This window comes from Macaca nemestrina, chromosome 8, assembly GCF_043159975.1.
Source record: "Macaca nemestrina isolate mMacNem1 chromosome 8, mMacNem.hap1, whole genome shotgun sequence".
NCBI classification, from domain to species: domain Eukaryota; kingdom Metazoa; phylum Chordata; class Mammalia; order Primates; family Cercopithecidae; genus Macaca; species Macaca nemestrina.
Genome location: NC_092132.1, coordinates 82,946,332 through 82,970,079, shown reverse-complemented (window position 1 = coordinate 82,970,079; position 23,748 = coordinate 82,946,332). Strand labels below are relative to the sequence as shown.

Sequence of the window (23,748 nt, the reverse complement as noted above, 5' to 3'; positions counted from 1 at the left end):
ATTTTCCAGAATCATAAAAGTGAATAAAGTATTATTTCCATATTTTCCAAGACTCTTTATTGTTTCTGAATGCATGGATCATTAATCAGTTTGCTTTTTCCTTCCCTTGTCATTGATAAGTTCTCCAGTAATTAAAATTTTTACCTATTTTTCTTTGAAGACTTTTTAAAATACTGAGAATCAGTTTTCTTCTCCATTCACCAAGACATTTTTATCCTGTCCATCAAATTCAAGCCAAAATTTTACTCTTAGCCTAAATCATTGATTACGCATTTAAATCTTCTTTATAAAGGGATGCCCTTTACTATTTTCTTCTCTACCCTTGAAAGTCAAGCTTATGCTTTAGGTTTAGAATGTACTGTTTGACTAGATGGTACTTTTGATATAGATACATACACACACATATACATATGTATATTAGAACAAGGAAATTAGGTGGTGTTTAGCCACATAAAGGCACATCTTTTCCCAAAGCCTGCCCCATAGTAGGTAAAATGGCCGGTTTTCTAGTTTCATTGAATAGACTCACTCCAGTCTAGGACTCGGATAGATGGAGTGGAGAGACTTTGATCTGCAGACAAGACTAGAACTCAGTTCTCCTAACTACTAGCTTAATGTTCTTTCCAATACATGATAATTGGTTAATATCAGTGACTGTGTAACTCTCAATGAGTTCTTCCCTAGGCATGAATATCTTCTTAATATTTTTACCAATCTGCATGTATAGGCTACTTTTTCCTTTTTCTAACTTCTGGTTAAATTCCATCAATTCTAAGTTTAAAAGTTCTTTGGTTGGAGGAGTCAGAGTGCTGGAGACTCCTCCTTGCTCCTTCTACTAAAGTAATGCCTTCTGTCTTTTGGGACTGCACAGCATTCAGATGTGGGCTAGCACTTTGTTTTAGTATAGCCGATCCTTGAGCAACCCAGGAATTAGGGAAACTGGGGCCCTGCACGGTTGAAAATCCAAATATAAATTTTGACTCTTCAAAATCTTAACTACTCATATCCTACTGTTGACTGGAAGGCTTATGGTTAATATAAACAGTCAATTAACACATTTGCATCTTGTATAGTATGACTGTATAGTGTATACAGTTATTTTGCATGCAATAAAGTAAGTTAGAGAAAACAAAATGTTATTAAGAAAATCATAAAGAAGAGAAAATATGTTTACTATTCATTACGTGGGTCCTAATAAAGGTCTTCATCCTTCTCACCGTCACATTGAGTGAGCTGAAGAAAAGGAGGCAAAGTAAGGGTTGATCTTGCTGTCTCAGAGGTGGCAGAGGTGGAAAAGGTGGAGGAAGTGGAACTAGAGGCAGGCATAATTTTACAGAAATTGGTATAATTTTACAGAAATACATAATAATTTCTGTCTTTTTGCTTTTCATTTCTCTAAATATGTTTCTATATTATACCAAACTTTCTTCCACCACTTTCTTTAGTCTCATTAACCATATCAAAGAAGGGTTCAAGTCATAAGTGAAGTAAAAGCAACCTTTAATTATTGGAACCCTTCTTCCAATTTGTCTAATGTCAATTCGTTTTCTGGCACTGCTTCTTCTGTGTCTCCTTCTTCATTGTCTGGCACTGGTTTGGAAGCTCTTATCTTCAAGTTGTCTTCTCCTCTGGTGTGGTGGCTGTTAGCTCTTTAATTTCTCCAACATCTATATTTTGAAACCCTTCACCCTCCACCTTTTTGCCATATCCAAAATTTCTTTCACAGTTTCCTTGATTGGCTCTGTCGCAAATCCGGTGAAGTCATGTGCAACAGCTGAACACAGCTTTTTCTATAATAATGATGGCCACTTTGATGGTGTAATCTTCATGGACTTTCATGATGTTCTGTCAGGGTTCTCTTCCATAGTGTTGACAATCCTTTCCATAGTGTACCATGTTTAATGAACCTCAAAGGTTCTTACAATCCTCTGATCCAGAGGCTGAATTGGAGACATTGTGTTTGGGGGGAAGTAGATCACTTCTGTGACTTTGTTGTTGAACTCAAAGGGTTTTGGGTGACTGGAGACATTACTCAATACCAAAATAACTTTAAAAGACAGTCCCCTACTGGCAAAGTACTTCCTCACTTGAGGGACAAAGCATTGACGGAACCAATCCAGAAAAATGATTCTCATTGTTTAGGCCTTTTTGTATGACTAAAAGACTGAAAGCTGGTGTTTATCTTTTCCCTTGAATGCTTGGAGTTAGCAACTTTGTAGATAAGGGGACTCCTGGTCATCAACCCAACTACATTTGTCAAAAAAAATGGAATTAGCCTCTTCCTTCCTGCATTAGATCCTGGTGCTCACTTTTATTTCATACTAATAAATGTTCTTTGTAGCTTTTGTTTCTAGAATAGAGCACTTTTGTCCACATTAAAAACCTGTTCAGGCAGATGTTTCTCCTCAATGATTATCTTAATGGCACCTTGAAACTGCTGCTGCCTTTTGGTTGGAAGAACATGCTTCTTCTGTTATCTTGACAGTTTTTTAAGCCAAGTGCTTTTCTAAAATTATCAAACCATCCTTTTCTGGCATTAAATTCTCCAACTTTTGGTCCTTCACCTTCCTTTTGCTTTAAGTTGTCATCTAATGACTGTTCTGTTTCTCAAATCATTTAGCGTCTATAGGTATGACTTTCTTATAGCAATCCTGCACCTACATGAAAGCTAAATTTTCAATACAAGAGAGTATGTATTTTGCAAAAAGCACAAGGTTTTTTCACCTGCTGGTTTAGCTACAGTGACAATTTCATGAATTTTCTTTTTTTTTTCCACAGTGGTCCTTGGGCTGGATTTATTTATCTTGAAATGTTGGGCAACCGTATCTGCAATCCTCAATCTATGGTACATATCAAGCAATTCAACTTTTTCTTGTAATTTCATAACTTTTCTCTGCTTCTTGGTACATCAGCATCACTAGTGGCACTTTGTATGGATTCCATGGTGCTACTCAAGGTTTACTGTGTTGCAGTAAATATGATGGAAAATATGCAAAACTATGGGAGATCACTTTTTACTGTGATACACTATTTACTGAGGAGATGAACTTCTCATGTGAAGATGATTAGCGTCACATGGCATTTTGAGCAGATACTCAGAACACTTGATAGCAATAAGAGGTGGCTATGAATTTATTGTAGTAGTGCAGTAGTTAATATAGTTAACGTTACGCAGTTATGATTTAACATTGCATGTTTACATTTGTGTACATTTCTCTTGACTTTGAATGATGCCATCTATGGTCCATAAATGTTTGTTTGCTTAAGTTTCAATAAGTGCTAAATTTTTATAAAAGACTCATACATATTTTATAATAGTAATAGACAAATATCTAAATATATGCATTCACAGCATAACTAATTTTTTCTTAATTTTTTCAATATTTCTAGGCTACAATTTTCTTCTGTGAATTTTTTCAAATTATTACAAATCTCAAAAATGATTTTAAATAAATTTATTGGAAAAAGTATGCATATAGGGGGACCCAGGCAGATCAAGCCCATATTGTTCAAGAGTCAATTGTATTTTGAGCATGATCCAAAGATTGTGTCTCAGACACTTTTCTTGATTCTAAGAATTTGCTATAGGCAAGGAAACTGACATAATATAAGCAGTGTACACTTAAAAATTATGCGGCGACTCTGGAATTCCATAAAGCTTTAGAGTTCAGGTACTGCAGTTCCCAAAGGATGACCTCAGAGGTAACGAGTATGATTACAGTGGGACCTCCTAAATCAAGTATAAATCAAAGATGTATAAGGTATCACTGTAGTTTGTTGTAAAAAAATTCTTAGATATTATCATTTTAATTACTACATAGAACTCCTGTTTGATAGTGTTTTGTATGTAATAAGTGTCGAGTAGATATCTGCTGAATTTATTCATTTTGGGACCCTCTATTTGTTGAAAGTCTCATCACCTACAGGACATGAGGATCTTTTAGATAAACAGATGACACAATGTAAATTTAGAATCCGGAGTGCGAGTCCCCCCAGTTTCCCAGAGGAATAAATACTCTCCAAAGAGTGCTTCCCTAATGGAGATCATCATTGTCATTATCATAATCCTCTGCAACATCATCATTTCCCTTTATTGAGTACTTACTTATGCCAGGCCCTCTGCAAACATTATCCCATTTAACTCTCATCATAACCCTGGAGGGTACGACTCAACTCCATCACAGATGAGTATGTGGAAGCCTAAGGTGGGTATTGTTTTCTCCATTTTTCATATTATAAACTGAAACTCAGAGAAATGATGATTACTTAAATAACTCAAATAGTAAAATGCAGATCCAATATTTAAATAATCCAGATCATTCCACTTTGAAATCCACCAACTCACACAGTTTCGCAGTTAACATGGGGAAGGTGGGGAAAGGGAAGTATTTTAAAATTTCGTTTTCATTTATATTCAAGAAAAGTTACTCATTTTAGTTACAGTTCTATAAATTTTGGCAAATGCATAACATTATATAGCATGACCACAATCAACATACGGAATAGTTCTATGATGGGCACCCTGAAGTTTCCTCATATTGTCCATCTGTAGTCTAACACTTTCACATCTCTAACTCCTTGGAACTACTGATGTGTTCTTTGTTCCTGTACTTTTGCCGTTTCCATAATGGTGTATAAATGGCATCTACAGTATGCAGTGTTTTGGTCTGGCTTCTTTCACTTATCAGAAAAAAATCTGAGATTCATAGGTTACTGTGTGCATCAGTATGTGTGAAATGCATCTGTACATGCACCATAGTTTGTTCATCCATTCAACACTTTAGGATGGTTTTGCTCCTAGAACTAGTGGTCAGCAGGCTATCAGCCAGGGAGCCTCAGTTTTCCTCTATGTTGCCTCTCCAACAGCAGCATGGGCTCCTCCACATGATAGTTTTAGTGTTCCCAAAGCACTGGGTACAAAAGTGCTCGTGTTCTGAGACTTCTCCTCTCTTGCTTGTGGGTATGTTTACTTATATCTAATTTGTTGCTGTATATGGGCCACAGACAGTCACTTGGACAACCCCCAGAGTTATGACTCCACTTTTTGAAAACACATGTGAGAAAGTCACATTGCAAGTTGTGTGAAATCAGGTAAATGGCTTATTACTCTCTTCAAATCTCAGTTGGCTGCTCTGTGAAGTAGTTATAACAATACTCACCTCTTAGGATTGTTTTCAAAACTAAAAATGTTTAAAAATGAAAAGCTCCTAATAAAATGCAGTCATTTCATACATAGTAACTATGATTATCCTTAGAGTATCTGGAAAGAACAGTGTTAGGCAAAAAACACTAAAGTACAAAGAACATGAAGAACATGACTCTCTCCTATAGGAATACTAGTTCCTTATTGTCCCATGACCTCAATGTATGATTGCAAGTTAATTATTTGATTTATTTCTAATTTTTAAAATAAATTATAAAATGAGCAATAAAAATAATGAATACATGAAGGAATTTTAATGCGACAAATCTTGCTTTGCAATCTAATATTGTTATTAAGGATAAAGTTAAAAGCATTATTGAAATACACATTATTATTAGAATGGGTGACATGGTAAGGCAGCAGGATACAGTTAAATGCCCGTTGGTCTTAGAAAACCAGACTTTGAGCACCAGCTTTGCCATGTAATTTATGGCCATGAGCAAGTTATCTTACCTTTCTAAGTCTCCGTTCTCTCATCTGTAAAATGTGGCTTATACAACTGATACAACTGACCCCCATGTTATTGTGAGGACCCAGTGAAATAGTACACTTGGTGTTTCCAAATTGATGTATGAGAGAGAGACAGAGAGAGAGAGAGAGAGAGAGAGAGAAAGTCATGAGTTCCCTGCACTTTATAATAGATTATACTTCTTAAAGAATTGGGATAAACATCAAAGGTCATACTGACTATAGTACAGTGTTTTATTAATTTATAGGATCATCTTTTCAGATAGTCACAAATACTACCCAGGCCAAGCCAGGCAGTTGACATAATTGAATGAGTGTCATACAACAGGAAATGGTATATCCTGTAGTAAATAAGGGAGTTTTTGTCCCATTAAAATCAGGGAATCATCAACCACTGCTTAGTTTAATGAAATGAATCTTGCCACATGGGAGCGTGGGCCACATGGTAAAAGGGCCCATGTGGTTTTGCAGTAAAGCTGGAATATTAGAGTTTCTGATGGAGTTGTTATCTCAAACACAGACCTGATAAAATAAAAATGTTGCCAAAAAAAACCGTGGTAGATTCAGCATGCAGGCTGCCGTTTTTGACCTCTGATTAAGTCACTGTCAGCTGCTTCCTGCATGTAAACACCCATCCACATTGAACAGCCATGTGAAGCAAGCTCAGCAGTTCATCTTACCTTCAGCATTGATGCTTACATTCAGAAAGGACCCATTATATTATGCAAGACACATAAGACGTATGAAAGAATAGATCATGTGTGTTCTTCATCACCTTAGTTTCTTTTAAGTAGGATCCTAACCCCAATTTGGAGGAGAAAGATGCAGTAACTTTTCCATTGTGGTAACATTCACCCAGGTTGGTACATATTTTGGTGATGTTCTAGTGCTTTGAGAAAGTCACTTAACCATGTTCCTTATCTTTAAAATGAAGGCAGTAGATTAGATTAAATCTACAGTGATTTTCACCTGTAATATTCCATGAATCTACAGTGAGATTGGTAGTAAATGTAATTTCAAACATACTTTTCAATGTGCCTTTCTGTCTTATCTTGAAAAAGGAAAAGCAAAAAACTCTGCTGATGGCTTCTTGTTATCTTAGTAAATATCCTGCAACAAAAATATTTTCCTTTTATATGAATTTTTAAGAATTCATTTTCAAAAATCTTCCCATAGGCCATGGTCATTTTAGCCATAGGTAAATTTCACTCATATGCCTTACTATGTAATGACATTGTGGAGTGTAACTGGCTTTTAATACAGTTAAATAATTTTCCAAAATGTTTTATTTTAAATAGTTATAGACCACCATTTACTAACTTGCTGCTAAAAAATGTTAAAATATCTGTTTCATGTGAATCAACATTTACCTTCCAAATATTGGTGTGAAAATCCACCTGTTATATGAAAGGCCTTAGATTTTAGAAATGTATTTGGGACCCCAAAATTGTTCTTATTTTTCAGATTATGTTTATATCTGATTATTCCTAACATATAAAACCTGTTAGATTGCTTTGCCTTTGTTCATTTAAAATTCAGCTACCTCCAATTTAATAGTTGAAGATTATATTTGAAGCATGGATTTATTTCATGATTTGAAAAACAAAACTAAGGAAAAAATTGTTTGAAATTCTTGGTCATTGCTTATTCAGGCCCTAGCAAAGGTAATATGTGGTAGCAAACGGGGATGGGCAGGATTGCCAAGCATATGTGGATTAACTAAAGTTCACATTTAATTGACTACTTTTATCAAACCCTGGCCATGATACTGATAACGCCAAGTGCTACTTTAGACACTTGACAATCATGATGATCTAAAACAACCACGTTTAAATAGTTTTTTAAAACATCTATCAAAGTTGCATTATCCTAATTTTAAAATTAAGACACCAGACTGAGATTACCTACCTTTCTAATTACCATGTCTCCAAATTGGGATTTCAGCCAGCTCTGACTGCTGTCGGGTCTCTGGGCTTTCCATTCTGCCATGTGTGCTGGTCAAGGTAAGGTGCACTGTTGGCCTCCAGGGTTTTAGTGTTTCCAGTTGTAATAAAATCTCTAGTTTACCAAAAACTCTGGTCAAATAAGCAATTGGGTCATCAGCTTTATTAATGGGCCAGACCAGTGCCTCACAGACCCAAATACAGGCTTCTGTGGTAAAAATGTAAAGAAGACCAGAGCAAGGCCTCCAGGGAGCCGCCCATCTTGAGCTCACCTGCTTTTCTGCGGGTAGAGAAACTGAAGGGCAGCCAGCCTGTCTGCATGGAGGTCCTGGAGAGGGAAGGGAGAGCTGCTGCATGGAAACTAGAAAGCCAGCCTGAACATAACTTCATCTACAGGAAAATAAGAGCTGCAATGTCATAACATATACTTTATCTAATTTTATTTTTATTAGATAAATAATATTTTTGTGTATCTATGGGGTAAAATTTGGTGTTTCAATATATGTATACATGGTAGAATGATCAAATCAGGTTAATTAGTGTATTCATCACCTCAAATATCTATCATTTATTTGTGATGAGAACATTTAAAACCTAGTCTTATCACTGTTTTGAAATGGAAAGGATTGGAAGAGCAAAGGAGGTGTTGGAAGACATGACTTTTATATTAAGGCCAAGGTAGGAAATGGAAAGAGAGAAAGGTCTCTGTGTCTGACCATCTCAGGGCAGCCGCTGTCACATCAAACTGAGGGAATTCTTCTCTGGGCTCCCTGCTTTTTAGCGTACAGAAAAGGTTTAATATCACTGAATAATTATCCCATTGCTCTTTCTGACATCTAACAATAAATATATTTGCAGAAAGGGAAAACTGAGTAAGTTTGTGGATCTATGTTGCCTACCTGTGTATAGGAGTACATACAGGTGGGCATGAAGGGTGGATGATTCAGTGTTTCTGCACTCCAAAAAATGCAGAGTAACTGTTTATTATGTGACTTCCTGATACAGTTTGGTAGAGAATGCAATTAAGTGTCCAGACATCCTGGGTGTCATTTAGGGCTCAGTAGCAGTAGTGCCTTATCTTAGATAATTAATGTTGTTTTATCTAGTTTTTGTTGTTGTTGATGTTTTTTGCTCTTTGTGTTTGAGAATAATGGGCATTCAGTCCAAACTGAACTGAACGGACAGCATACTTTGCCTTTATTGCCTCTTTGGGGACAGGCAGTCTTGAGAACAGGTCACCTGTGTAGATATATGTACCTTTTTCTTTCTTTTTTTAAAATTTAGCTTTTGTTTTAATTTCAGGGGTACATGTGCTGGTATCGCTGTTATATTGGCAATTTGCGATATAGGTAAACTTGTGTCACGGGGTTTTTTGTACAATTATTTTGTCACCCAGGTTTTAGGTCTAGTACCCATTAGTTATTCTTCCTGATACTTTCCTTTATCCCACTCCCCACCCTCCAATAGGCCCCAGTGGGTGTTGTTCCACTCTATGTGTCCATTTCTTCTCATCATTTAGCTCCCACTTACAAGTGAGAATATGTGTTCTTTGGCTTTTTGTTCCTGCATTAATTTGCTAAGGATAATGTCTGTCAGCTCCATCCATGTTCCTGCAAAGGACATGAGCTTGTTCTTTTTATAGGGCTGCATAGTATCCCATGGTGCATATGTACAACATTTTCTTTATCCAGTATATCACTGAAGGGCATTTAACTTGATTTCATGTTTGGCTATTGTGAATAGTGCTGCAATGAATATAAACATGCATGTGTCTTCATAATGGAATGAGTTATATTCCTTTGGATAATACCCACTAATGGGATTGCTGGGTTGAATGGTGTTTCTGCCTCTAGGTCTTTGAGGCATCACTACACTGTGTTCTACAATGGTTGAACTAATTTACACTCTCACAGAGTAAAAGCATTCCTTTTCCTCCACAACCGCATCAGCATCTATTGTTTTGTGACTTTTAAATAATAGCTATTCTGACTGGTGTGAGATGGTATCTCATTGTGGTTTGGATTTGCATTTCTCTAATGATCGGTGATGTTGAGCTTTTTTTCATATGATTGTTGTCTGCATGTATGTTTTCTTTTGAAAAGCATCTGTTCACGTCCATTTACCCACTTTTCAACAGGGCTGTTTGCTTTTCTTCTTGTAAATTTGTTGTTTCTTACAGATGCTGGATATTAGAACTTTGTCAGATGCATAGTTTGCATAATTTTTATCCCATTCTGTAGCTTGTCTGTTTACTCTGTTGATAGTTCTCTTTGCTGTGCAGAAGCTCTTTAGTTTAAGTATATCCCATTTGTCAATTTTTATTTTTGTTGCAATTGCTTGTGTCTTCCTCATGAAATCTTTTCACATTCCTATGTCCAGAATGTTGTCTTCCAGAAATTGAAACTAGACTTCTTCCTTATACCATATACAAAAAATAACTTAAGATTGATTAAATATTTAAATGTAAAACCCAAAACTATATGTACTTTATCTTTTGGTATCCTAGGAATTTTCCTGAATTGTTTTCTACAACCAAGTCTCCCTTGTAGCCTTAGTGGTCAAAGGACTGCTTTTATTTGAAACAGTCCCTTAGAAGACATATAAATGAAATGGTACTAATTTAGCTGAGGAAAACAAAGATCCAATTCCAGCTGTGAAATAAGGTCAAAGTCATAAGACAACATTAAATAAGAAAGATGAGCATTTAATATTATATTGCGAGATAGAAAAATAGATAAAAGATGAGAACTAGATAAAAAGGCAGCATTTAAATAGGGACAAGTAATACGGGCACAATGAAGGAAGAAGAGAAAAGATACATAGAAATGGAATAAAACAGGAAAGTTATGAGATTCTCTGGATAAGAAATGAAAAACATATGTAATATTATTTTAAAATAGATTTTATGAAAATAAAGGAAATGATGTAAGTAAGGGCAAATAGCAGTTTTTGAAATACAATTTGCAGATCACAATGGATAATAAGAAACGTTATCTAAGTTTTTGAAATCTCTCATTGTTTAATGCATTATGAAGATGAATGTGTGTGTGTGCGCGTGCACGTGTGTGTTTGTGAAAAATATTAGACTCATTTAGGAAATATACATAGTATCAAAAATGTCACACACATCTTGTCATGTTTCACTAAATAATATTGGTACTCGGCTCATTCTGTCTCAACTGGAATAATTTATCTTTGGTGTGTTAATCTCTGACCCTCTCTCAATGACAACAACAACAACAACAATAAAACATTCACTAGACAACATAAGAAAGTTCTAATTAAAGCCCTAAAAAGTAGTTAGTAGAAGAAAAAAATTGATAAAATATCAGAGCTGCCAAATATCTCAACATTTTAATAGAATAAGACTATGAAAAAAATGTGTAGGAAAACTCCATGCTTTTGAAATTGTTATTACTGGTCATTTTACTCTGAGTAGAAGTTAAGTTTATTGGCAATCACTTGGCTTCACAATAATTTAAAACCACATAAACATGTAACAAAGAGAAATACATTTATTATATCATCATAAAGAGCATTTTGCTAACTATAAACTTTCAAAAATGTGCATGATTTGAAGGAGATTTCTGTAGTGGAGTGAAGCTCACTTTTATTGCCAATTTGTAAGTTTATGAACATAATTTAGGTAAGTTTTATTACTAGTAGTAATGGGAAGTTGAAATATTGAAATTTTTTGCTGTATTTTATATATTTTTTTATTTTGTATTTTATTTTGGCTATATTTATATTTTGGCTGTATTAACTTCAAAAAGTTATCTCGCTTACCTGGCCACTTCATTATGCAAAGAAAAGCATAAAGGTATTATATTCATTGAACCATTAAATGGGAGCCTAGCAAAGCAATTAAAATTAATAGGTCATTCTGGAACAGGATAGATATAGTATGAAAAAAAAGAAAACCTGTGTTGATTAGCTGTCAAAGTGTTGCATCTATTTGTCAAGATGAACAGAGAAGCAAATATTTTTGGTAACTGTCTTTCCATTTTTATCATTATAATTCATATGGTCTCGTCATCTTTTAAAACTGCAGATTAGAATTTTTAAAATATTTTAACCACCCTCTTCAAAAATACTACAAATAAACTATATGACTTAGAGATAAGGAAAATTAATTTTATATTCAGCATTCTCAGTCTCCTGGACTGTAACAGCAGCACAAATCTTCATGTTGACAATGTGCAGCAGTGTTGGTTTATTGGCATGAAAGTTGAAGTGAAAGGTTAAGAAAGATTAACACAGTGCAGGAATCTACTTTAAATATCAGTAATTTCCCTGGTCATAGATAGTGGAAAATGTAAATGAAACATTGTTAGTTTATGAAGAGATACCAGAGTATTGAATACCCACGATTTTTCTTAAAGAACTAAAGTGTTTTCATTTGTAATGTAATATTCCATGGTTGGTATTGAGGAAATTCATAAAGATTTCTCCCAGATTTTCTTCTAAAAGCTTTATAGTTTTAGCTCTTATATTTAAGTTGATAATCAGGTTTGTGTACTTTTTGTGTATAGTATGAGGAAAGGGTCAGCGTTTTTTTCTACAGAGATATTCATTTATTCAGAATCCATTTATTGAAAACACAATCTTCATTTCATTGAATTTCCTTGGTATCTTTGTTGAAAACCCATCTACAACATAATAATTGTGGGTATATTTCTGGACTCAAAATTCCTTTTAATTGATCTATATGTCAATCTTTATGCCAATATCATACTCCTTAGAGTGCTTTTATTGTAAATCTTAAATACCAGCTAATTTGATTCATCTGATTTTGTTTTTTATTAAAAAAAAGTAAACTATTCTAGATTATTTGCCTTTCCGTACAAATATTAACATTGGCTTGTCAAATTCTTATATAGACACTGCTAGGATTTTGATTCTGAATATATTCAACTTATAGTCAATTCTAGAAGAACTGACCTCTTAAAAATGGTGAATTTTCAAATTAATAAAAAAGTATATATCTCCATTTAGATAAGCCTTCTTTAACTTTTTAAAGCAAAGCTTTAGAGTTTTCAGCTCACAGGCATTGCACATCTTTTTGTTGAATTTATTTCTAAGTGTTTTTCTTTTTATGGTACGTGGTGTAGTTAATTAACATTTGATTTTATTGTCAGGTTGTTTATTTCCAGTGTATAAAAAGTTGATTTTTGCATGTTAGTTTTATATCTTGAGAATTTGTTAAACTCATTAGCTTTAGGAAGCTTTATATTAGGTTCTTTAAGATTTTCTACATACACCATGTTATATGCAAATAAATGCACTATTGTTACTTCCATTCTAACATGTGCCTTTCATGTATTTTTTTTTTTTTTTTTTTTTTTGTCTTGCTATACTTGCAGCGGTGAGAGTGGACATTCTTTGCCTTTTTCCCAATTTCAGGAGAAAACATTCTGTTTTTCATCATTAAATATGAAGTTAGTTTTACATTTTTCATAGATACCCTTTATCGGGTTAAAGACGTTTTCCTCCATTTCTCATTGCATTTTTAAAAAATCATGAATGGTGCTGAATCTTGTTAAATGGTTTTTCTTCCTTTACTAAGATAATCTTACAGTTTTTCTCTTTGTTACATTTAGGTAATATGTTTAGATATGTTACATTTAGATAATACTACATTTATTAACCTTTGGATGTTAAACCAGCTGTGCACACATGGGAAAAATTACATTTGTTCTTGGTGAGTTACTATTTTTTTTTTCTTGCTGTATTTGGTAATTTTTTTTTTTTTTTTAATTTAAAAGTAAACTTTAATGTCAAAAATGCAAACCTGGGGAGGGCATAAAGATCACACACAAGGCTACCACTTCGCACTTGGAGGGTTGCACAGCGGCCAGGCAAAGGCGCTCCTCACTTCCCAGACAGAGAGGCGGTCAAGCAGTGGCACTCCTCACTTCCCAGACGGTGGGGCCGGGCGGCTGAGCCGAGGCACTCGTCACTGCTTAGGCAGTGCGGCCGCCAGGCAGAGATGCGCCTCACTTCCCAGATGGGATGGCGGCCTGGCAGAGGCTCCTCACTTTCCAGAGGGTGCAGCGGCTGGGCAGTGGCACTCCTCACTTCCCAGACGGCTGGGCAGCCCAGCAGTGGCACTCCTCACTTCCCAGACAGTTGGGTGGCCAGGCAGAGGAGCTCCTCACTTCCCAGACGGTTGGGCAGCCCAGCAGAGGCGTTCGTCACCACCCAGGCCGTGCCGGAGCAGGGCAGAGGCGTTCCTCACTTCCCAGACAGTTGGGCGGCCTGGCAGAGGGGCTCCTCACTTCCCAGACGGGGCAGAGCCCAGGCAGAGGCGCTGTGTATTTGGTAATATTTTTAAGAATTCATGAAAAAAAGTATATGAAACAGACACATTGAGAATGGTCCCATTGTACAGATTTAAAATTATTGAAGCAAGAGAATTTATTTATATCTAAATATCTAAATATCAGAGGGTTTTTGTAGATGCTTATGTAAATTCTGGAACATTGTTTTCAGTTTTAATAAAGATATTTATCCAAAGTTCTACACACATCCACATATCCACACATATACATATATATCCTGATATCTATGTTCATTAGATACATATCTTAATTACACATATATCTTAATTCGATAGATACCTTAAGAAGCTTCTCTGAAGTGGTAAGTAGATATACAGCTCAATTAGATATACATATTAGCAGATAGAAATACCTGAGCAATTGATCAATAGAGGTTCTGTTTATTAAATTAAAAAAGTAGTTGCATACCTATTTTTACATGTTAATTATTCTTTCAAAGACACTGATGAATTTTCATGTTAAAAAAAAATTCTAAAATGTGTATTTAAATCACCCATATAGCGAGTCTTACGTCTCCAGATTTATTACTTTATGAGCTACCAGAATTATAGAAATGTGGCAATTTATTTTGAAGGAAAAGGAGGATTTTAAAAATGTACTACCATGTGATTTTAATAGCACACTATACAGACATCAGTACTTACAGGGAAAACCTTAATAATCCTTTAGTGTAATGGCTAGTGTTAATTATCTCTCACACACACACACATGCACACACACACTCTCTTAGAGCTACTTTATTTTTATCCTCAGAAGACCCTTATGCACAAAGGCGATTGTTTCCGTTATAGAAGCTTCCCTTGTGTGATTATTTCCCTTTTAGAATCTTAGGCATCACAGTTTAGAAAAGTCCCCTCAAAAGCCCCGTTCTTATATGGCTAGGCCACAACCCGGTGCCTAAGTCTATTCTCAGTGTATCAGTGCTCTTCAAGACAATTATACAATGAAAAGCTTAGGCTTTTCCTACAAAGGCAGCTTATACTGTAATATAAATTAATTTACAGAATTAATTCTCAGATATTCCTTGTATTAAAAGGACAGGGTATTTCCTGGATACTTCATAGCTTAAGATAACAATGTGTTTATCATAGTATTTTTATTTCACTTACTTGCTTAAACAATTGTGGCTCTTAATTTATAGTAGAATAAATTTGATGTGTGTGTTAACTTTCTACTAATTAATAAACTGATAATTTTAGCCCTACTTACCCTGTCTATTCTGCCAAACCAAGTTACAAAATTTACACTTTACTCCTATGACACTTTCTTCATTATTTTTCCCCTGTAACTTTTCTTGTGTTAATCACTATTAGGAAAATGTCTCCTACCTATCTCTTCAGAGAAACTTCTTACTATGGCTTTATTTTCCAGGTACCAGGTTATAACGACTTACTTTGGTATTTGTTATACCAAGTGATTGTGATGCCTGAACTTCCTTGACCTCAGTTGATCATCAGAGGGAGAAAGGACAAAAGCCCTTGAGCAGGCAGTGAGATACATACAGTTTTTAACAATTTATTGTGCACAACAGATGTCAACAAAATATTATTTAAGTTATTTGGATATTTGGGGTGTTCTTTGGGGTGTTCTAGAGGAATCATCTTAAAACTCTCCCAGTACAGAAGTGGTGTGTCTGTTATCAGTGGTGTCATCACAGATCTTTAAGGCTTTAAGGTTTAATAGGAATGCCACTGGCCTCAGTGCTCAAAGGACCACTGATCCTTGCTACCATCCTGATATTTAATTAGAGTAGAAAATAAACTTTATCATCTCATTTGTGCCTTTGATTATCTTTTTCCTTAAAAAAAAAAAAAAACACAACAAACCAAAGCTTCAAAATTCACCTTTTTTTGTTGTTGGTGGTGGTGGAACAAAGATGTGATAATATGAGAGTTGTTTATTTTGTTTAAATGAAAGGAATTCTATCTTGAAGTATGTACTTTGTTTTCCTCAGGAGCACAAGCCACTCTACAGGTAATAACTCACTTAGATCTTTCAAATTCTGCAGAGAGTTGTAGTGATAAGTAGTATATACAATTTATAGGGAGGACAGTTGAAATAGAGGTTGCCTCTAATTGCTCAGATTCAGAAACCACAACTATAATGGAGCTCAGAATGGAATCTGAGTCTCTTGACTCCCAATTAGTTCTCTATCCACTAGATCACACCCCCTGCTCCTCAGTCTTAGGAAAATAGATGATAAATTTTATATAAGACTAACTCTCAATTACCTACAGTTTGTAACGAGCGCCTACAGATGCTAGTTTACATTCACATCATTGCCCTGGAGTCGGCGCTAGGGCATCTGCCAGAATCCTGCGGATCAGCTGTCTTGTGCTACTGTGGCAAAGGAAGGAAGAAAGGCAAGCAGGAGGAGAACAAAGGGAGCGGAAGCAGCTTGGATGTGGGAAGCACAGAACTTATAAAAATCAGGGAAACTTTAATAGTTGCGGAGTTGGATGTCAAGATTATGCTGCCATCTATGTTTGTGCAGGTGGAGACAAACTGAGATGGAATTCCATCCTTATACATCATTTTCCATACCAACATGGAAATTAACTTAACATAAGGGTAAACCTGGTGGGAGAGGGGCGCAGGCATCATGTCTGGCCACGAAGCTGGGAAGAAGCCCCCAAAACAACCCAAGAAGCAGGCTGAGGAGATGGATGAGGAGATAACATTTTCGAGCATAAGGAGAAAGAGGAGCAGAAGAAACTCAAGGAGCGAAAAGCAGAGGCTGCAGGGAAGGGCCCCCTGATCTCAGGTGGAATTAAGAAATCTGGTAAAAAGTAAGCTGTTTCTTGTGCCTGAGGCCATGGCGACCCTGGATTCCAACCCTATTTAAACATCTGAATTTCCTGCTGTAACATCCTTTGCCACCTATAGTTAGAATGAAGTGTCATCTTGGAGACTGCTGCACATTTAAGAATAAACTTTTGTAAAAATAAATGAAATAAAAATAAAAGCAAATCTAAACCACAAAATAAGCAAGTAACATTAAAAGCTAGAGCTTTGGCAGTTCTGCAAGGACTTCCGTTGCATAGGCAGATTTCATGTAAGCTGTTGAATCTCTAGTATCAATGGTATGACATGACTCAAAGTACATGGTAGTAAGTTAAAAATTTCCAAGTGAGAATGGTGACAAAACAAACACTTTACAAGGCTCAATAGGGAGATTATTCACTTAGTATTTGGACATGGTGCCTTGCAGCAATAAACTGTAGCGTGTTCACTATTAGCAGAGTTAACTGTTACTGTCCTGTTTTAGTTGTGATTGTCTTTATTTTGTTTACTCAGAAATTTCTAATATATCTTCTTGAAAATTAGAGTGGGTTGTGATGTTTAATATAAGAAATTATAGGCCAGGAGCAGTGGCTCATGCCTGTAATCCCAGCACTTTGGGAGGCTGAGGCAGGCAGATCGTGAGGTCAGGAGACCGAGACCATCCTGGCTAGCATGGTGAAACTGTGTCTCTACTAAAAATACAAAAAAGTAGCCAGATGTGGTGGCACACGCCTATAATCCCAGCTACTCTGGAGGCTGAGGCAGGAGAATCACTTGAACCCAGAAGGCAGAGGTTACAGTAAGCCGAGATCACACCACTGCACTCCAGCCTGGATGACAGAGCAAGACTCCGTCTCAAAAAACAAACAAAAAAAATATTGTCAACATTTATATGGTATAAAACTACTCAACTTTTTTTGTTTCTATTATCTGGAGATATTTACCTTTTTTTTTTTTTTTTTCCAGAAGATAAACTTAAGGCATGAAATACATGTTCAGGGCCGGGCGTGGCAGCTAATGCTTGTAATCTCAGCACTTTGGGAGGCCACGGCGGGTGGATTGCTTGAGGTCAGGAGTTCAAGACCAGCCTGGCCAACATGGCGAAACCCTGTCTCTACTAAAAATACAAAAATCAGCAGAGAGTGTTGGTGGGTGCCTGTAATCCCAGCTACTTAGGAGGCTGAGGCAGGAGAATTGCTTGAACCTGGTAGGTAGAGGTTGCAGTGAGCCGAGATCATGCCACTGCTCTCCAGCCCGGGTGTAAGAGCCAGCCTCTGTCTCAAAAAAAAATAAAAATAAAAGAAAGAGAGAGAGAGAAATACATATTCAGTGATGAGATTTGCTTAAACAAGCAACAATTATATAAAAGAAGAGAGAATGGAGAGTGTGGTAAACCTTGAAAGTATAAATGACTATGTGATCTCTCAAAGGAGCTTTTGGTACAATTCCTGATGACTAGAATGTGTGAATCTCATTAACTGCACCTTAGAATGGTGCCTGGTGCATAGTCAGCTCTCAGTAAGTATCTGCCTAAATGCAGGACATAGAAAAGCCAGCTTTTAGTAAGTTCCAGGATGCAAGAGCATTGAGGAAATGGAGAGAGTCATTATGGAAACATCAGCTAACATGCTTGAAGTAAGGAGGAAACATGAATTATCTCAGAGATGTACAAGCTTTTTCACAGAGTTAAAAGCTGAGACAATGGTCTAATGTAGGGGAGACAGTGTGGATGACACAGGAGAGAGAGAGACAGTATATAAGACAAGGCTCCTGAACATAGAGGGGCTAAGACTTCCAGCAGAAGTAGAGAGTTTAGCTTATATGAGAGGAGGAACTTTGTTTTGTTTTGTTTTGTTTATTCAGTAGTGAAGGGAAAATAAGAGATCACAATTCAGGCTGGTCAGTTGCGCAAGTTCCTGTGTGGTAGATGCTATATTTTCTTTTCTTTTTTCTTTTCTGTGTTTTTTGTTTGTTTGTTTGTTTGTTTTTTGAGACAGAGTCTCACTCTGTCACCCAGACTGGAGTGCAGTGGTGTGATCTTGGCTCACAGCAACCTCTGTCCCCCCCGGGTTCAAGTGATTCCCCTGCCTCAGCCCCCACCCAGTAGCTGGGATTACAGGTCCACACCACCACGCCCAGCTAATTTTTGTATTTTTAATAGAGACGGGGTTTCTCTATGTTGGCCAGGCTGGTCTCGAACTCCTGACCTCAAGTGATCCACCCGCCTTGGCCTCCTAGATTTCTGGCATTACAGGCATGAGCCACGGCGCCCGGTCAAACGCTACATCTTCTAGAAACTGGATGTTTTTTTGAGATTGACTGGAAGTATGAACCATAGGGGTGCAGAGGAAGCATTGACAAGGGGAGTGTCCTAGCATTTTTTGTAGGACAGGTTTGTGTTCATGAAATCCCTAGCTTTTGTTTGTCTATGAAAAGTCTTCCTCTCTCCTTCATCTTTGAAGGATATTTTCACTGGATTTACTATTCTACAATAATAGTTAACAGTTTTTTTTTTTTTCTTTTGACACTGTCTCCTGTCCTGTAAGCGTTCCACTGAGAAGTCCGCTGCCACATGTATTGGAGCTCCATTGAATATTATTTGTTTTATTTCTCCTGTCACTTTTAGAATCCTTTCTTTATCCCTGGCCTTTGGCAGTTTCATTATTAAATGTCTTCAGATAGACTTACTTAGGACAAATGTGCTTCGTGTTCTATAACCTTCTTGTACTTGAATATTGATATCCTCCTTTAGGTTTGGGAAATTCTGGTAGTATTCTTTTGATTAAACTTTCTACCCTTCTCTCTCTCTCTCTCTCTCTCTCTCTCCATCTCCATCCTCTTTAAGGCCAAGAACTCTTAGATTTTTCCTTCTGAGGCAGGCTGTTTCCCAGATCTTGCATGCATGTGTTATTCTCATGTATTCTTTCTTTTGTCTTCTCTGGCTGTGTATTTTCACATAGCCTCTCTTCAAATTCACTAATTCTTCTGCTTGATCAATGCTGTTACAAAACTCTTATGTACCCTGCGGTGAGTCAATTGCCTTTTTTAACTCCAGAGTTTCTGTTTGATAATTTTAAATTATTTCAATCTTTTTAAAATTTATCTCATAGGATTTGGAATTCCTTCTGTGTCATTATGAATTTTGTCACGTTTCCTCAAAACAACTCTTTTGAATTTTCTGTCTGTAAGTTCACATATCTCTCCGTAATGTTTCACTGGTGCCTTATTTAGTTCATTTGGTGAATGCATGTTTTACTGGATTGTCCTGATGCTTGTGGATGTTTATCACTATCGAGGCATTGAAGAATTAGGCATTTATGGTAGTATTTGCAGTCTGTGCCCATTCTTTTTGGGAAGGCTTTCCAGGTATCCAAAGCGACTTGGGTGTTGTTATCTAAGTTTTTGGTTACTGCAACCATATCTGCCTTAGGGGGACCCCACGCCCAGTTTTTATCTAAGTTTTAGGTTACTGCAGCCGTATCTGCCTTAGGGGGAACCCCACGCCCAGTAACTCTAAGGATCTTGATGACTCCTAGAAGTACTGCCTTTGTGGTCTTGGATAAGATCTGGAAGAATTCTCTGGATTATCAGGCAGAGACTCTTGTTCCTTCCCCTTACTTACTCCCAAATAAACAAGAGTCTTTCTCTCTGAACTGAGCTTCTAGGGCTGGGAAAGGGGTGACACCATCATGGGGACTGCACCGAGTTAGGCCCAAAGACAGCACAACACTGGGTCTCACCCAAGGTCCACAGTAACCACTGCCTGGCTATTGCCTTTGTTAACTCAAGTTTCTAGAGTTCTAGAATCAGCTGGTGGTGAAACAATCCAGGCTTTTATCTCAACCTTCAGGGCTTCAAGTGTCCCCTGATCACAGGTAGGTCCAGAGATGCTATCTGGCAGCCAGTCCCTGGAGTCACAAACCTTAGGTATCAACCTGGTGCTCTTTTTTATTGTGGTTCAGCTGACACCAAGGCAACAAGAAAAAATCTTTCCCACTTTTCCCTTCACTTTCCACATGCGGAGGTGTTGCTCCCACTGGTTACCACCACCCAAGCCTGTGGTGAGTAATGTCTGATTACCACCAACGTTTATTCAAGGCCCACGGGCTTTTCAGTCAGCCTGCGGTGAATGCTTCCAGGCCTAGAACTCTCTTTTCAGCGCAGTGGACTCTTCTTTGACTCAGAGCAAGTCAAGAAATACTGTCTAAGAGCCAAGACCTGGAATTGGGAACCTCAAGAGCCCACTTGGTGCTTGATATGGTTTGGCTGTGTCCCCACCCAAATCTCATTCTGAATTGTACTTTCCATAATCCCCACATGTTGTGGGAGGGACCTGGTGGGAAGTAATTGAATCATCAGAGTGGTTTCCTCCATGCCATTCTCATGATAGTGAGTAGGTTCTCACAAGATCTGATGGTTTTATAAGAGGCTTTTCCCTTTGCACTTGGCTCACATTCCTCTCCATCCTGCCGCCCTGTGAAGAAGGACTTGCTTGCTTCCCCTTTTGCCATGATTATAAGTTTCCTGAGGCTTCCCCAGCCCCACAGAACTGTGAGTGAATTTAACCTCTTTCCTTTTTAAATTACCCAATCTTGAGTATGTCCTTATAGCAGCGTGGGAATGGACTAATACAGTAAATTGGTACCACAAAGAATGGGGCGTTGCTGTAAAGATAACCAAAAATGTGGAAGCAACTTTGGAAATGGGTAACAGGCAGAGGTTGGAACAGTTTGGAGAGCTCAGAAGAAGACAGGACAATGTGGGAAGGTTGGAAACTTCCTAGAGACTTGGAGGGCTCAGAAGACAGGAAGATGTGGGAAACTTTGGACCTTCCTAGAGACTTGTGGAAGGGCTTTGACCAAAACGCTGATAGTGATATGGAAAATGAAGACCAGGCTGAGGTGGTCTCAGATGGAGATGAGAAACTTGTTGGGAACTGGAGTAAAAGTCCCTCTTGCTCTTCAAAGAGACTAGCAGCATTTTGCCCCTGCCCTAAAGATTTGTGCAACTTTGAACTTGAGAGAGATGATTTAAGATATCTGGTGGAAGAAATTTCTAAGTAGCAAAGCATTTAAGAGAAAGTACAACATTAAAATTTGGAAATTTTGCAGCCTGACAATGCAATAGAAAAGAAAAACTCATTTTCTGGGGAGAAATACGAGCCAGCTACACAAATTTGCATAAGTAACAAGAAGCCAAATGTTGATCCCCAAGACAATGGGGAAAATGTTTCCAGGGCATATCAGAGACCTTCATGGCAGCCCCTTTCATCACAGGCATAGAGGCCTAAAAGGAAAAAAATGGGCCAGATCCAGGGCTCCCCTGCTATGTTTAACCTCAGGACTTGGTGCCCTTCATCCCAGCCACTCCAGCCAAAGCTAAAAGAGGCCAAGTTACAGCTCAGGCCATTATTTCAGAGGGTGCAAGCCCCAAGCCTTGGCAGCTACCATGCAGTATTGGCCCTGAGGGTGCACAGAAGATAAGAATTGAGGTTTGGGAACCTCTGCCTAGATTTCAGAGAATGTATGGAAATGCCTGGATGTCAGGCAGTAGTCTGCTGCAGGGGTGAGGCCCTCATGGAGAACCTGTGCTAGGAAAGTGTGGAAAGGAAATGTGGGGTCAGAGCCCCCACACAAAGTCCTCACTGGGACACTGCCTGGTGGAGCTGTGAGAAGAAGGCCACTGTCTTCCAGACCCCAGAATGGTAGATCCACTGACAACTTGCACCATGTACCTGGAAAAGCAACAGACACTCAATGCCAGCCCATGAAAGCAGCTAGGAGGTGGACTGTACCCTGTAAAGCCACAGGGGCAGAGCTGCTCAAGGCCATGGGAGCCCACTTCTTGCAATAGCATGCCCTGGATGTGAGACATGAAGTCAAAGGAGATAAGTTTGTAACTTTAAGGTTTAATGACTGTCCTGTTGAGCTTCGGACTCACATGGGGCCTGTAGCCCCTTTGTTTTGGCCAATTTTTCACATTTGGAATAGGTGTATTACCCAATGCCTGTACCCTCATTGTATCTAGGAAGTAACTAACTTGCTTTTGATTTTCTAGGCTCAAATGCACAAGGAAATTGCCTTGTCTCCAGTGAGACTTTGGACTTTGACTTTTGAGTTAATGCTGGAATAAAAGTTTAGAGGACTGTTGGAAGGGCATAATTGTGTTTTGAAATGCGAGGACATGAGATTTGGGAGGGGCCGGGGAGGAATGATATGGTTTGGCTCTGTCTCCACCCAAATCTCGTCTTGAATTGTAGATCCCATAATCCCAACATGTCGTTGGACGTTGGACGGAGCCGGTAGGAGGTATGTGAATCATTGGAGTGGTTTCCCCCATGCTATTCTCATGATAATGAGTAAGTTTTCTTAAGTTCTGGTGGTTTTACCAGGGGCTTATGGGTTGGCTTGGCTCTCATTCTTCTCCTTCCTGCCAACATGAAAAGAAAGAAAGAAGGACATGTTTGCCTCCCCCTTCGCCATGATTTTAAGTTTCATGAGGCCTCCCCAGCCCTGCAGAACTATGAGTCAATTAAACCTCTTTTCTTTATATATTACCCAATCTCAGGCATGTCCTTATAGCAGTGTGAGTATGGACTAATACAGCGCTGTACCCTACTGTGCCTGAGCTCTTACCTATGCTGTAAGACAAAATACCCTTTTAATTTTCCCTTTCCTTTTCTCAATCAGAAATAGTTTCTCCCTATGGCCACCACAGCTGAGAATGTGTTAGGTCACACCTAAAGCAAGCACATCTCTGAGTCTCACCTATGGCCCATGGTGAGCACTGCCTGGGTATCACTGCTGATTATTCAGGGACCAAGGACGCTTTAGTCAGCACGTGATGAATCCTGCTGCGACTGAGTCCTTCCTTTCAAGGAAGAGGGTTTGTTTCCTCCCACCCCAGTGTATGTTTGGAAATGTCACCTGGAAGCCAGGGCCTGGAATAGGGGCCTCAGTACTCTGCCTGGTACCATGTCGTACTGTGGCTGAGCTAATACCCAAGTAGG

At 37.9% G+C, this 23,748-nt stretch overlaps 2 protein-coding genes across 5 annotated transcripts in view; both read left to right on the top strand.

The window, feature by feature from the left end:
* The window catches only part of LOC105482223 (sodium/potassium transporting ATPase interacting 3), a 656,509-nt gene that overhangs the window by 51,701 nt on the left and 581,060 nt on the right, over positions 1-23,748 (top strand). The window lies entirely within an intron of this gene.
* The window catches only part of LOC139355597 (gametogenetin-like), a 197,591-nt gene that overhangs the window by 127,795 nt on the left and 46,048 nt on the right, over positions 1-23,748 (top strand). The window contains exons 6-8 of the mRNA XM_071067432.1: positions 2,779-2,845; positions 13,215-13,315; positions 15,327-15,444. The gene's annotated coding sequence lies outside the window, so the exon portion shown is untranslated. The remainder of the gene's footprint in view (positions 1-2,778; positions 2,846-13,214; positions 13,316-15,326; positions 15,445-23,748) is intronic.